Source organism: Sus scrofa, chromosome 12 (assembly GCF_054392235.1).
Source record: "Sus scrofa isolate SSC_HxYL_T2T_F1_AM1 chromosome 12, Sscrofa_HxYL_maternal_Yorkshire_Landrace_v2.0, whole genome shotgun sequence".
Lineage (NCBI taxonomy): Eukaryota > Metazoa > Chordata > Mammalia > Artiodactyla > Suidae > Sus > Sus scrofa.
In genome coordinates, this window is record NC_139394.1 from 4,102,959 (window position 1) to 4,118,241 (window position 15,283).

General features: G+C 55.6%; 2 long non-coding RNA genes across 4 annotated transcripts in view; one reads left to right on the plus strand and one right to left on the minus strand.

Moving 5' to 3' along the window:
• The first annotated feature begins 63 nt into the window (after positions 1–63).
• The window catches only part of LOC102162292 (uncharacterized), a 73,638-nt gene continuing 58,418 nt past the window's right edge, over positions 64–15,283 (plus strand). Inside the window, exons 1-3 of one of the 3 annotated variants that reach the window (XR_297626.3) lie at positions 103–513; positions 2,691–4,008; positions 13,704–14,054. This is a non-coding gene — a long non-coding RNA (uncharacterized LOC102162292). Of the gene's footprint in view, positions 514–2,690; positions 4,009–13,703; positions 14,055–15,283 lie in introns of those variants that run through there. The other 2 variants (XR_014820815.1, XR_014820813.1) reach the window with 2 other exon arrangements.
• Positions 12,384–15,101, minus strand: LOC102162206 (uncharacterized). The gene is made up of 4 exons (XR_014820818.1): positions 14,154–15,101; positions 13,866–14,017; positions 13,282–13,495; positions 12,384–12,776 (listed from the first exon to the last, which is right to left on the minus strand). It is a non-coding gene; the product is annotated as an uncharacterized LOC102162206 (long non-coding RNA).

A 15,283-nucleotide genomic window follows, 5' to 3' on the forward strand; every position in this document is an offset into this window, starting at 1 on the left:
ACCCCACGCGCAGCCGCACTCTCGCGTCCCCGCCCCCACGGGCCGTGTCCCACCCGCCCCGGAGCCCCGCGCATGCGCGCTTGCGGGCAGGCCCCGTTTCTTTTCCCGCCACCGTGGGTGGCCCGGAGGGAAGCGAGCCAGGGCACCCAGATCCTGCCCCGGACGGGTAGGAACTGTGGCTGTGTCCCCGGGCCCACTTTAGCTCACGCTGCCAGACGGGACCCCAGGCGTCCTCAGCGGACACGGGTCCTTCGGCCCCAGGAAGCAGGCTGTCTGAGCGGCTCCGTCCTCCACGTCCTCCTCGGGGAGGACGGCCTGCGGGCGGGGTGTGACTTCTCTGCACACCCCCCTGCTTCTCATTACCTCCCTACACACAGAGAAGGCAGGAAGCTCCCCTCTAAGACCAGCATCATGGTTTTCTCGGCTCTGTGGCTGCTGAGGGCTTGGAGTGAGATGCGATGAATGTCTCTTCGCTGGTTGTCTGGGGACAGTGGCATTGTTACCTGACCGCAGGTGAGCACAGGCAGGGAACGGGGCAGGGGGGGGTGGTGGTGTGTGTGATCCAGCTGCAGAAAGGGGCCCCACCGTGTGGGGAGGCAGGAGAGGCAGGGGGCGGGAGGAGGGAGCTGCTGGCACCTACCACCTGGGAGGCGGGACCAAGGTTCAAATGAGTGACCTGAGCCGTGATCTGGCCTGGGTCCTGTTCTCCCTGGGGGCGGCCAGCTGGGTTTTCCTTGGCAGTTTGCAGCAGTTTGGGGGAAAAATGGCAAACATTCCCCCATGGTATTCACTGCAATGACCCGATGGCAGGCCGTGGGGACCTGCACAGGTGGTGAAGTGGAAGCCTGGCCACTGGGGTGAGAGAACAGGTGGAATAGGTCCTGGCCAAACGTGTCCGAAGCGGGAGGCAAGAGGGGCAGCTTCCCAGCTACGCAGAGACCCCTGGTCAGGAAGAGGGGCCACAGGCACAGGCTCACAGGGCTGGACAGACTGTGGTCAGTGCCAGCCCTGAGGTGCGTTGGTTCTGTGACCTGAAATTTTTCTTTTTTAGGTGAGGTTCCCACAACACAAAATGAACCATTTTAAAGTGTCCAGTTCAGCGGCGTTTAGTGCATTCCAAACGCTCTGCAACCACCGCCTCTATCTAGTTCCAAACATTTTTCATCCCCCCCCCATAAAACCTGGACCCCGTGGCGGTCACTCTCCATCCCTGCTCCCAGCCCCGGGCAGTTGCTAACCTACCTCCCGTCTCTATAGATGGACTCATCTAGGAGGTGGACTTTTAGGACTGGTTTCTTTCCCTTGACATGAAGTTTTTGAGGTTCAGCCATGGGTGCGTATCGATCCTTTAGTTATTTAAAGGCTGGATACTAGTCCCCTGGGTGGATGGAGCGCAATTTCTTTATCCATTTATTGCCTGATGGACGTTTGCCTCACTTCCACCTGTGGGCTGTTGTGACGCGTGCCGCCGTGAACAGGTGTGAACGTGTATCTGTCTGACTGTCTCGTTTCAGTTCTTCTGATGAGACGTTCCTATGAGCCGCACGCTGGGTCGTGCGGTCATTTTAGGATCAACTTTTTGAGGACCGTCCACCTGTTTCCACAGTGGCTGAAACATTTTACATTCCCACCAGCAAAGCGTGAGGGCTCCAATTGCTCTGTGTCCTCACCAACACTTGTTATTTTCTTTAAAAAAAAAAAAAAACAACCCAAACCCTCCCCCCCCAAAAAAACCCTCCAGCCCCCTTGGTGCGTGTGAAGTGGTGTCTCGCTGTGGTTTCGATTTGCATTTCCTTGATGACTAATGAGGTTGAGCATCTCTTCATGTGTGTTGTAGCTATTTGCATATTTCCTCGGCAGAAATGGTCCAGGGCCCACCTTAGGGTTCTCAGCAGAGTTTTAAGTCTCTTTTTAAGCCTCCGTGTCCTCGTCCGTGAGACGGTGGACATCAGGCTACCTCGTGCAAGGGGGACCGGCCGTCCTGGTCCATCCAAGACTGGCCTGGTTTTGCTGTCCCAAGAATGCCCTCAGTCCTGGGCAGACGGGGACAGCTGGTCCCCCGACACGGGGCTGTGGAGAGGCTGACCTGAGATGGGGCTGTGCTGAAAAGTTCCGCCAGCGTCCCTGCTCAGCAAAAACCCGCTGTGACTGATTTTCATCATTCTGAACACCCTCTCCAGGCAGAGCAGTCTGAGAGGTGAAAATGAAAGTCACCGGTAGGTCACCGTGTGAAATATCATTGAAGGCTTCCCCGTCTTTTTTTTTTCTTTTTTTTTGCTGATAGAACCTTGAGCAGGTCTCACACTGTGAATTTAATCAGTGATGTTGATGGAACCTTCATGAAGGCACAGGCAAAAGAGGAGAACCCACGTGGGAGAGGAGGACGCTTTAAAGGCAGGGCAGCAGAACGAACAGGGCGGGGACGACAGGGTGGCAGGTGAGGCCCTCTGCTCACCTGTGTCCGCCCAGGAGGGTGTGGTGGCTCACCTCTGGTTTGCCTGGCCAGGGGTCCAGACAGTTCATTCAAGGTGGAGAAATAGCCTTCAGGGGCAAACCCCCAGGATGCAGGGTCCACGCCTGTCCGGCATCTTTGGCCCAAGGTCGGTCATGTGCAAAGATACAGGCAAGAGGCCTGGCTCCGGATACGGACTCTGCCATTTATCAGCTGTGTGACCTTGTGTTTTTTCTAGGGATGGGATTGGAATAGTTCCTCTTAAAGGGCCACACTCCCAAAGGTTCAAGGCTCCTTCCCAGGAAGGCTGTGGAGGTCCGGCCTCTGAGACCCACGGATGAGGAAGTTGCCGCGCCAAGCGGCCTCTGTATCAGAAGCCAGTCAGCAAGCTGCCGGGACAGCCCTGCTGCACCATGTGCTCGCTCTGTGCCCTTAACTCGTTGTCACCCCATGCCTCTGCTGTGCCTGGAACTCTTGGGGGATGCGGCGAACCCTTGCCCTCCCCGAGCTCACCTTCTGCCAGGTTAGACGTCACCTGTGTGTTCCAGACTGCGGGGCCTCGGCCAGTGGGTAAAAGTCATAGGGAGGTGGGTTTGGGTTGGATTCTAGGAAGACCTTTCTAACTCTTCAAGTGCCATCCGAACAGAATGGGCTGCCTTGTGGGCTGGTGAGCACCGTGGCTCTGAAGACGTCCCGAGAGAGATGCAGGGCATGCAGGATGCAGTGAAGAGGCTCTAAATGGATGCCCATGATTTCGTGTGAGTGTGGGCAGGACCCACGTGACTCTATATCCCAACCAAGAGAATCCAGCAGCGATGATAGGATGTCACCTCCGTGGTTACAGGATATAAAGTTGCGTCATCTATCTCACTGAAGGGCTCTCTCTTTTGCTGACTCTGATGGAGCTAGGGGCCATGTTGGGGAGGCGGACGTGGCAGGAGCTGCAACAGCCTTGGGCCAACAACCAGCTGGGAAGTGAAGGTGACCTCTGGCCAAGAGCCAGCGAGAAATTGAGGCCATCAGTCCACCAGGACAGACGTCACCGAATTCTGCCAACAACCCAGGGAGTATGGAAGCAGACCCTTCCCCACTTGAGCCTCAGATGAGACCACAGCCCCGACTTTCATTGCAGCTTTCAGATGAGACAGAAGCCGAGGACCCAGCCAAGACCCACTGGACTCTTGAGCCGCAGAGGTGGGAGATAGAAGTGACTGGTTTCTTAAGCTGCCAAGTCATGGTGCTGTCGTGAAGCAGTAACAGTAAACTGCTTAGCTCAGTTTCTTGCATAAAATAGTCTTGATGCATATTCGTTAAGTGATCTGCTGCCTTAGCACTGGCTTATGCAGCAGAGAAACAGGAGGCCTGGCCTATGAGGAAGAGGTATCTGAGCAGCCCTGGGATGAGACCAGAAGCCTGGAACGTCCAGCTAGGCTTGGACCTTGGGCAAGGCTGTCTGCCCTTTGCACACCTTATCGATAAAACCTCGGACTCAGCTACTCACGGGTTTGTGCAGGTCGAATGAGCTAATGCGACCGCCTGTTAAGAGGCCCACGGAGGTAAGGAATTGTTATTATTTGTTATGAAATGTCGCAGGCATTCCTGCTGGGTGACTCACGGGGCTTGGAGACTCGGAGAGTTTCCCTTCCAAATAAGGCTCGGATGGATCTTCTGGTCGGGAGCCTGCGGGACCGGGTCTAGAGGCCCTGCTAATCCTACCTGGCCCTCCTCCGCTCTTGGTAGAGAACGTGGCCCCGGAGAGATGTGATCTGGAGACCAAGTCTTTGTTGAAATCAGGGGATGGCCTCCCCGGAGGCTAATGGGGGCCCCCCCAGCATCTGGCAGGTGGAAGGGGGTCGCGAGCCGCCTTCATGAATATAGGAGGTGACTGGGGACTGGTTTCTGGGGGGAAAGACAGAGAAGAAGGTGGGAGAACAGTAACAGGGAGACACCCCCGCCTTTCTTGCCGGGATTTTGGAGGGCGAGCGCTTCTCAGGTCTATTCGGCATCCTTGGCAGCCAATCATGGTGAATGCTAAAGCTGCAGTGTCACCCTCGGGGCAGATTTGCTGTAAGAGTTGCCAGTGCTCTTTTCTGCTCCGAGTTGAAGTCCTCATGCCCTTTCAGGGGCTTCAGGCAGAGGCAGAAGCTCCCAGGGAGCGTCCGGAGACTTGCCCAAGCGGTCCAGGGCCCCTGAGGTGGGTGGGGACTGCTCTGGTGGCCTTTTCTAGGGGAGTGGCTGCCCAGAGGGCCGGGCCGGAGATTCCGGGTGGAGCACAAGGTGGCAAGAGAGACGTCTGCCTCCCTTGAGAGATGGGGATGGGGCGTGAGAGTGGGGCCTGCGAGCAGGTCCTGATCCGTTCTGACCTCGTTTCACTGGAAAGGGCTTGAGATGCAGTCTCGGGAACTGTGTTTGTCCTCGACCTGGGATCTCCAGCAGGTTCCTTAACCCTTCCTCGGCTCCTCCTCCTGTTGTCTTGGCATATAAGCGCCGTGTGTGTGTGTGTGTGTGTGTGTGTGTGTGTGTGTGTGTGTGTGTGTGATATACTTATCTCTGTATGTTAGCTATGATTTTCTGTTACTCTCATTACATTTTTAATAGTGTGCCTTTTTTTTTTTTTGGTCTTTTTAGGGCCGCACCCATGGCATATGGAGGGTCCCAGGCTAGGGGTCGAATCTGAGCTGCATCTGTGACCTACACCCCAGCTCATGGCAACCCCAGATCCTTAACCCACTGAGTGAGGCCAGGGATCGAACCTGCGTCCTCGTGGTTCCTAGTCAGATTCGTTTCCGCTGAGCCAGGCCAGGAACTCTAATAGCGTGACATTTTTATTTCTCTGTTTTTAATACATTAAGTACCTATGATGTGCCAGGCACTATTTTAGGATTTGGAGACACAGCACTGAACAAGAAATAGAGTCCTTGTGCTGGCGCCGCTGATGGTCCAGTGGGGGACGCAGATAACGAAGAAGAGGCAGATGCACGTGGTGTCACGAGGCAAAGAGCAGCAGTGGGAGAGCAGAGAGGACGTTGAGGGTTGTTCTGTTAGATCAGCCACGGGCCAACTCTGGCTCACGGTAGCCTGTATCTATAAACAAAGTTTACTAGTTCCCGTTGCGGTGCAGCAGAAACGAACCCGACTAGGAACCATGAAGTTGCAAGTTTGATCCCGGGCCTCGCTCTGTGGGTTAAGGATCTGGCATTGTTGTGAGCTGTGGTGTAGGTCACAGACGTGGCTCAGATCCTGCGTGGCTGTGGCTCTGGTGTAGGCTGTAGCTCTGATTCGACCCCTAGCCTGGGAACCTCCACAGGCCATGGGTGTGGCCCTAAAAAAAAAAAAAAACTAAGAAAATATAAATAAAGTTTTATTGGAACACAGCCACGCTCCTTCCTCTGTGTGTTGCCTGCGACGGCTTTGAGTGGAGGAGTTGCCGCAGAGGCCACGGCTCACAAAGAGGGAAGCTGTCTGCTCTCTGCGTCTTTGTGGAAAAAGTTTGCTGACCCTGGTTGCAGATGGTGAGGCGGGGGACTCGGCTCGGGGAAGGTGAGGAAATGCACCCTGCCGATGCCCGTGGGAAGCGGGTTCAAGGACCAGGGAGCAGCAGGTGCCGTGGCCCCGAGAGCTGATGTCCAGATGGGGCCGAGGACAGCAAGGAGGCCGGTGGACGTGATCAAGAGGGGGTGTAAGGGTTTTGGTTCTTCCTCGGCCGGGGCTGGGAGCTGAGCTGACACCTCACGCTGTGTAGATGGGGTGTGTGTGTGGGGGGGGGGGAACAGCGCCAAAGGGAGAGCATGGGATCTTGTTTGGAGGCTACTGCCTTGACCCAGTTGTCTCGGATCATAGCAACGTCTTGGGGAAGAGAAGGAGTGGCCGATTCGGGGCAGACTGGCTAAAGAGATAAGAATCTCTGTTTTTTGGTGTTTTTTTTTTTTTTTTAAATCGCGGTCTAATTGACCTACAATATCATACTGGTTTCAGGTGTACAATGTCCGGCTTCCATATTTGTAAATACCGTGAAAGGGTCATCACGTGGCGTCTAGTTCACATTCATTGCCGTACACAGGTTCCGAAGCAGTTTCTTGTCATGAGGAGGCTGCAGATTTACTTCTTAGGCACCTTCGGTGTCACTAACTCTGCAGTGTTATTAACTATAGCCGACACGTGGATCTTATGTTCCCATGACTTATTTATTTTATAAGTAGAAGTTTGTGTATTTTGACTCCCTGCACCCATTTTTGCCTCCCACAGCCTCTGGCAACCACCAATCTGTGCTGTGTCTAAGGGTTTTTTTCTTTTTTTTTCCCCCATTTTTCTCTGTGTGACTTATTTCGCTAAGCATAATGCCCTCAAAATCCATCTATGTTGTGGCAAAGAACAGGATTTCATTCTTTTGATGGCTGAACAATACTCCTCTGTGAGTGTGTATTGAAATTTCTTTTCTTTCTTTCTTTTTCTTTTTCTTTTTTTTTTTTTGGCCACACCTGCAGTATGTGGAAGGTCCTGGGCTGGGGATCGAACCTGCACCACAACAGTGATCCAAGCAGCTGCAGTGACAAGGCCCCATCCTTAACCTTCTGTGCTGAAAGAGAACTCCCAATTTCTTTATCCATTCATCTGTGGCTGGTCACTTAGGTTGTTTCATATTTTGGCTATTGTGAATAATGCCCAAGGAACATAGGGTACAGGTATTTTTTTGAACTCCACTTTGCCCATTTTAAAACTGGATTGCTGGAGTTCCCATCATGGCTCAGCAGAAGCGAATCTGACTAGTGTCCAAGAGGACGAAGGTTCGATCCCTGGCCTCGCTCAGTGGGTTAAGGATCCGGCGTTGCCGTGAGCTGTGGTGTAGGTCGCAGATGTGGCTCGATCTGGCGTTGCAGTGGCTGTGGTGTAGGCCGGCAGCTGCAGCTCTGATTCGACCCCTTGCCTGGGAACCTCCATGTGCCACAGGTACAGCCCTAGGAAAAGAAAAAAATTGGATTTTTTTTTTTTTGCAGTTGAGATGTACGAGTTCTTTGTATATTTTGGATATTAACCCCTGATCGGATAGAAGATTTTGCCCGTATTTTCTCCCGTTCGGTAGGTTGCCTTTTCATTTCGTTGACAGTCTCCTCTGCAGAAGCTTTTGCATGGACTATAGTCCCCCTTGGTGATGTTTGCTTGTGGTGCCTTTGCTCTGCTGTCAAGTGGGAATCCCTGTTTTTAATGCCCTGGTGTATTTATTGACTGAAACAAGTGACTTTCCAGAGATGCTGAGCTGGTCAGTGTCCCAGCAGGACCTGGAACCATGGGCTCCCGTGACCCTCCCAGGCCCACAGCTGTCTTTCTAGAGGCCCCAAGACGAAGGTCGTCCCCGGCCCTGGGTGAGTGCTGAGGGCACTCGGGCATCCTAGGTTCTGTGGACACCCAGTGGCCATCGCATCTCTTGACTGGCCACGGCCACAGGGTCCACAGGCGGGGACGGAAGGAGCCGCGTTTTCTTACCCACGCCAGACTCCTGGGACTCTCACCTCACGGTGCTTCTCTTGGCCCCGAGACCAGACTGGCAGGGAAGAAGGTTGGAGCCGGTCCCAGAGGAGCTCTGGGGGGGGGTGCTTTTCATCACCTTTAATGATCTGACATCAACAGCAGCCTGCTAATAGGTGATCTCCGCATTCCCGTATTTACGCTAATTAGTTAATATCCACGGAGGGCGGTGAAGGTGGCAGCGAGACGTCTGCCAAGGAGAGTGATTCATAAGAAAAGGAGAGACCGCCCAAATCTGGAGGCCATCGCCCAGCTGGCACGTCCCGCAGGGGTGTCCCTCGGGGGCTGCAGGCTCTGACAAGCAGCGTGGTGGTGGTAGGCGAGCCTGCTTTGCAGAGGGAGCGGGCCCTCTGGGGCTTTTGGTGGACACCGGGTGCTGGGGGCTCCTGCTCTGCTCTGGGGTGGAGCCCTTGGGGAGCTGGGGAGGGGAGAAGGCGAAGGGCTGGCCTCCCACCCACGCTCCAGATCGGGGGGCACGGTCCTCAGGGCGCTGCCTGAGATCAGGGCTGAGCCCACCTCGGTGCCCCCCATGCGATGGGGCTCTGGCACCTGGCTGGCTGTGCACTGCTTCTCCTGTGCTTCTCATGTCCTCAAGCTCGATTAGCTTTCTTGTGGACATTTGGAGAGACACCTGTCCCCTTGCCACAGGCTGTGGCTCCTGGAAACGCTTCAGCCCCGTCGAGTCTGCCCGCCCCGCCGGGTTGAAGGTCTGTGGGTTAGACTCCGCTATCACTCCCTGAGCTCCTGGTCTGCCCGATCTGGAGGTGGGCCAGCAAGAGCCACTTTTTTTTTTTTTCCCCCTTTTCTAGGGCCACACCCGTGGCATATGGAGGTTCCCAGGCTAGGGGTCTAATCAGAGCTGAAGCTGGCGGCCTACACCACAGCCACAGCAACGCCAGATCCAAGCCGCGTCTGCGACCTACACCACAGCTCATGGCAACGCCAGATCCTTAACCCACTGAGCAAGGCCAGGGATCGAACCTGCAACCTCATGCTTCCTCGTCGGATTCATTAACCACTGAGTCACGACGGGACCTCCAAGAGTCACCTTTTGATTCCGCATCTAGAGAAATCAGGAAGAAGTTAAATTGCGGCCTTCTTTGGAGAGGAGTCTGATCCCCTTCTTTGGCACAGGCTGTGGGGAAAACTGCCACGTTCTTTAAAAAACCCAGCTTTATGGAGATGGAGGTCACATACCATCTGTTATGAGCTGTGTCGTCTCCCCTAAACGACAAGCTAAGCTGGATAAAGGACAGTTTTGATTAAAAAAATAAGATCGTGGCTCTTGTAAATACAAAATGAATCTGTGCCAATGATTTTGTTTAGCGCCTTCATTAGCGAAGACACCAGTATGATGTTACCCCTGGTTCCGAGAACCCGGCATCCATCTCCAGGCAGCCAGGAAGGCCCAAGCAAATTTATGAATATGCAAAACTGGTCACCACCCAGAGGGCACTAGTCACGTGTCGTTCCTCGGATATTCAGCTGCGTTTCACCGGACGCCATTTTTGTGTTTCTATGGACAGGGGTCATCGCGTTATGATGGGTTGTCTCTGGCAGCCCATTGCTCTGTTGACTTAGAGCGAACTGACCGCTGGCCAGTGCCCGGGTTCGTGTGGTTCGTATGAACGGGAGCAAGGCCCCCCTGTGGCCTTGCGCCCCTGCCTGCGTATTGCAGAGCCCTCCAAGGCTGCCCCTGATGCAAATGCTCGAGTCCCGCGGCGTATCTGGGGAGACCCCCCCCCCCCCAGGGAGCATCGGTAGGGCAGTGGGGGGATGAGTGGGGCTCTTGGGGGACACTGTGGGACAGAGGTCCTCTCTCCCCAGAGCCGGGGGGCTGGACTGTGCCCCACCTAATCCGGTTGGGCTTTGACTGTGGCTGCTTCGGTGGGGAGACGGTGTGGACCCCCTGGTCCTTCTGCTCTGTGCTCTCGGGGCTGAGACAGAGACCCAGGTGCTGGTAGTGGGATGTCCGGTCGGTGAGCCAGAAGTGGCGAGGGTTGCAGCGGTGTGGGCAGGCATCCCTGTCACCCTCATAAAGCCGTGCCAGCCTCTGGGGGTGGCGGGAGTGATGGAAGTCTTCCGTTCTCTAGCTTGAGTGCGTGGAGGCTCCGGCAGGTCAAGGTCAAGGTATGCTGGCCCAGGTGCCTCCCTCCGCACCTGACCTCCCCGAGCCGCAGAGGCCAGCACTTAAACACAGACGACGGGAGTTCCCGTCATGGCTCAGCGGAAGCGAATCTGGCTAGCGTCCTTGATGATGCATGTTTGATCCCTGGCCTCACTCAGTGGGTTAAGGATCCGGCGTTGCCATGAGCTGTGGTGTAGGCCGACCGCTACAGCTCCAATTCAACCCCTAGCCTGGGAACCTCCATGTGCCTTGGGTGCGGCCCTAAAAAAAGACAAAGCAAACAGATGACAGAGTGGGACTGCCTAGGATGGATGACAGAGTGCCTGGCTCTGCGGGGCTGGGAGGGCCAGGGCTCTGGCTGGGGCAGGACCGCAAGACTAGCTACCCTTGGGACCTCTGGGGTAGAGGGTGGGGGTGGGGTGGGGGGTGCAGAAGAACGCCTGCCTCCCAGAGCTGCTTCCCCCCCCCCACCCCGTGTGAGTCAGAGCAAATTGGAAAGAGAATATAAGCCGCCTACAGCCCAGGGGCTGGATGGTGAGTGGGTGGCCACAGGGAGCGCGGGAGCTGGTAGATTTCAACCTGGAGCGGGAGGGGGTCTGGACCTTGCGAAAGAGGGGGTACTCCGAGAACAGGGCCCCGGGGCTACAGGAGCTCACTGGGGGGCTTTCTAAATGGGAGCCCTGCCTCGTGTGTCCAGAATGGCTGTGGCCTCTCGGGGGCGGCTGGGGTCTGGAGGGGTCCCTGGCCGGTCGCTCTCTCCCTGCAGTGCCCCCCCTACCCCAAGACCCTCCCAACTGGTCCCACCTCTTTTCTTGCCTCGTGATCCAAACCGAGGGGGCCTGGGCCTTCCCAGCAGGGGGCCTGCCTCGGCCAAGGAGGAGAAAGAACGTGCCAGGCCCGGGATCAGCCTGGGCTCAGCGGCGGCCAGACCAGAGCAGAGGGTTTAATGAAGAGAATAACAATTCCCAGAGGGGCGCAGGGAAAGGCCGTTCCCATTTTAATTTTTCCCTTTTGGCAGAAACTAACTTTTCTGTAAAAACAATGAGAAATCAGGGTGGAGCTTCCTCTCCGAGCAGCCCAGCACTCCCCAGAGGAAAGCTTTGTGGGCAGGGAGTGGGGGGGCGCTGGCTGGAGAGAGGGGTGCCCCGCTGGGGCTGGCTGGCCAGGGCAGGGTCTGGGGGTGCTGTGGACCTGTCCTCCTGGAGATGGGGTCTGGCTCCGCCGCCCCCTGCACCCTGTGCTGTCGGCCTGAGTCCTCTGCTGGCCTGGGTCTGCTGGCCATGTGGACGGCCACATCGTGGCCTTGACCGTGGCTGCCATTCTGCGAAGGTCACTGTTCCCTCCCAGGGACTGGCCATTGTGGCCAAGGTCCTGGACGGGGACCAGGCCTCCCTGCTCAGGAGACACCCAGACGGATCTCCGCCCCCACACTCCTGCGTCTGCCCGAGGAAGGGACCTGCGCAGGCCACGTGGCGTCAGGGCAAGATCCACGGAGGGGACGCCGCCGCCAAGAATTGGGGGCCTGTGAGCAGCTGCGGCTTAGAGGCGGGAGCCCAGGGATTGGGGCCTTGAGTGAGGCTGACTCGGCACCGGAGGGACCGCGGACAGCACACAGGAGTTGAGGACTGGGCCGCCGTGTCCGCACTAAATGGCCAGGGGCCCAGAGCTGCCTGGAGGCAGAGGACAGGCTCCTGCCCAGAGCCAGGGGGCGGGGCTGTCCGAGGCCTGGACCCCTGGCTGCACGAGGTCCCCTCTCTCTCTTGCCCACTAACTGCTCCCCCCTTTTTAAGATAACAGGATGTTCTTCACTGTCTTGATTTTTTTTTTTTTTTTGTCTTTTTTTTGTCTTTTTGCCATTTCTTGGCCGCTCCCGCGGCATGTGGAGGTTCCCAGGCTTGGGGTCAAATCGGAGCTGTAGCCACCTGTCTACGCCAGAGCCACAGCAACGTGGGATCCGAGCCGCGTCTGTGACCTACACCGCAGCTCATGGCAACGCCGGATCCTTAACCCACTGAGCAAGGGCAGGGACCGAACCCGCAACCTCATGGTTCCTACTCGGATTCGTTAACCACTGCGCCACGACGGGAACTCCCATTGTCTTGATTTTTTTGGTTGTTTTTATTACGATTATTTCAGGTCATTGGACTATTTTTTTTTCTTAAAATTTTTTTTATTCTTATTTCCCCAATACATTTTTTTTCCTACTGTACAGCATGGTGACCCAGTTACACATACATGTAGACATTCTATTTTCTCACATTATCATGCTTTATCATAATGGACTTTTTTTTAAATTCACTTTATTGGAGTAGTTGATTTACAATGTTGTATCAGTGTCAGGTGTACAGTGAAGTGAAGCAGTCACACATATAAATATGAAATAATGCCATCTGCAGCAACATGGGCGGAGTTAGACATTATTATTATTATGTGGAGTAAGTCAGGGAGAGACAGGTGTCATATGATAGCACTTATATGTGAAATCTAATAAAAATGGAGAGAACGTGTTTAAAAACAGGGACTTCCCATTGTGGCTCATTGGGTTAAGAACCTGATTCACACCCACGAGGAGGCAGGTTCGATCCCTGGCCTTGCTCAGTGGGTTAAGGATCCGGCATTGCTGTGAGCTGCGCTGTAGGTCATAGATGCAGCTGGGATTTGGCACTGCTGTGGCTGTGGGGTAGGCCGGCAGCTGTAGCTCTGATTTGACCTCTAACCCGGGAACTTCCATATGCAACGGATGTGGCCCTAAAAATAAAATAAAATAAAATAAATAAATAAATAAAAAACAAAACGGAATTCCCGTCGTGGTGCAGCGGAAACGAATCCGACTAGGAGCCATGAGGTTGCGGGTTCGATCCCTGGCCTTTCTCAGTGGGTTAAGGACCCCGTGTCGCCATGAGCTGTGGTGTAGGTCGCAGACATGGCTTGGCTCCTGGGTTGCTGTGGCTGTGGTGTAGGCCGACGGCTTCAGCTCTGATTCGATCCCTAGCCTGGGAACCTCCGTATGCCACAGGTATGGCCCTAAAGAGACATAAGACAAAAAAAAAAAAAAAAAAAAAAAAAACCAAAAAGCCAGAAACAGACTCACTGATTTCAAAACCACCTATAGGGTCAGCGTAGGTGACGCCGTTGTGGGGCGGGAAGAACCGGGCGGGTGGGAAGAGCGCGTGCTCACCCCTGTATAAAACAGGTGATGAGCCCTGAGAAGCTGCTGCAGAGCGCAGGGGCTACTAGTAGGTGCCCACTCTCCTTTGGGCCCTGACATCAACCCCCGGAGGGCAGGGCCTGCCGCAGCCTCTTCTTCCTCTGGGCTGGTCACTCCGAGGCCACTGTCCTGGTTGACAGCAGCCAATAGGAATAACAGTCCGGAACGCCTGGGCTCCTGTCCTCTGCAACAGGGGGAACAAATGAAACGAAGACAAGTGCACACACAGCCCACCTGCTTGCGTGCCTGGCAGAGGGAGGGCAGAAGCCAGTGGAGGCGGAGGCCGGGCCCCTGGCGGCCTGGAGGCTGTCTGGGGAGGTGCAGGGGGGAGCCCAGCATCCACAGCCTCCCCGGAAGCCGTTTCTCCCATGGACCCTCTTTGTTTTCCTTAGATCTCAATGAAGCTAATGACGTTACAATAGGAAAAAAAAAAAAAAATCACCGAAGAGAAGGGGAAAGAAGTTCAGCTCAATGCAAATATATGCAGAATGGTGTCTTGACCCCGGCTCACCCCTCTGAAATGATCCATTAACCAGCGTGCGCTAATTATCCACCTTTCTTACTGTTTTCCAAAGGAAGGGCTTCCTTTTCACTGCAGCAGAATAGATACCCAGAAGATGTTGCCCTGTGGGTCGCGGTGGAGCCAAACTGCCCACCTTTCCGATAAAATCACCAGGAAGCTGGCATGATTCCGTGGAACTGAGAGCTTAGCCCGAAGAAAAAATAAACAAAAATGAGCTGTGGTTTCTGTGCCGATGCCCTGCCCCTTTTTTCCCCCCAAATAGAGTCATTTGTAACTGAACCCGGGGACCTGTTCGGTGTCGGCGTCTGTCTGGTTTTACCTGGAGGGTCTGTTGAGTGTTCAGTGCCATTCTTCCAGGCATTACTTTGCTCCTGGGGTCGGTGGCGCTGGGCTGGGTTCTCTTCAGGGGCTGCTGTTGCCCTGACGCTGGGCTGCGCCCTGGCGTCGCTGTGTCCAGGATCGCGTGTCAGGATCACGGCTCGGGGACAGGTGAGGCCGGGGGGCCAGCCCCTGGGGTCAGGGTGGCATTGGTTCATGTGTTTGTCAGGGGCTCTCAGTCTGGCTTCACTTGTACGTCTAAGCAGGAGCCCAGAAATCCTTTGTCAGGCCCCAGGTCCTAGTTGGGGGCTGAGAAGGTGGGCTCAGCAGGCCACAGAGCAGGTGGGGTGGGGGCTCTGGGGGCCGGGACAGGGGAGCACTTTGTCAGGTGCTGCCAGCCTGTCTCCCTTCCCTGCGGTGGGTGTGTCAGCGTGGGGGTGAGGGGAGCAGGTGTCATCTCCTCCTCTGAATAGACAGGACACCTCAGTCCTGGGAGTCTGACTTCTCCAAGGTCGCTTAGCTCTAAGTGGTGGCTTTTCAAACATGGCTCTGCAAAGCCCAAAACTCATGGTGTCCTCCCCGCTCAAGGGTCTCGAGAAGACCACTGCACGGTCTGGGAAATTGGGCTGGGGTTTCTGTGCGGAGCCTCTGAGACCCTGGAAGCCCCATGGCTGGAAAACTAGGGGCCACCCCAGCAGATGCCAACGAGGAAAGGCCCCGTGAGGCCAGCAGAGAGGTCCTCGCTCTGGGAGGAGGGAGAGGCAGACGGCGATGGTCCCCAGTGGTCTGGGAACTGAGGAATTTCTGGATTGTAGAAGCCATCCTTGGCTCCCTGGGTGGTCCCAGATGTATTGGGGTGGGGTGGGGACGACCCCATGGGACTCCCTAGACGCTGCTCGATCCCTCTATGGGAGTGGCCCTGGGCCGTCTGCCCCAATGGGAGGGTCCCGCTGTCTCAGCCCCCTCCTTTACTCCTTGGGGTCAAGGTTGTGTTTTAAATTTTACACCATGATTCTGGCCAGTCCCTGCCCCCACCACCAGCCGTGGTTGAGAGGCCCTGCCAGACGCATGCTCCCTGGTCCTGCACACTGGCCAGAAAGTCCCTCCCAGCTCCCAGCCGGGGTCCCTGCT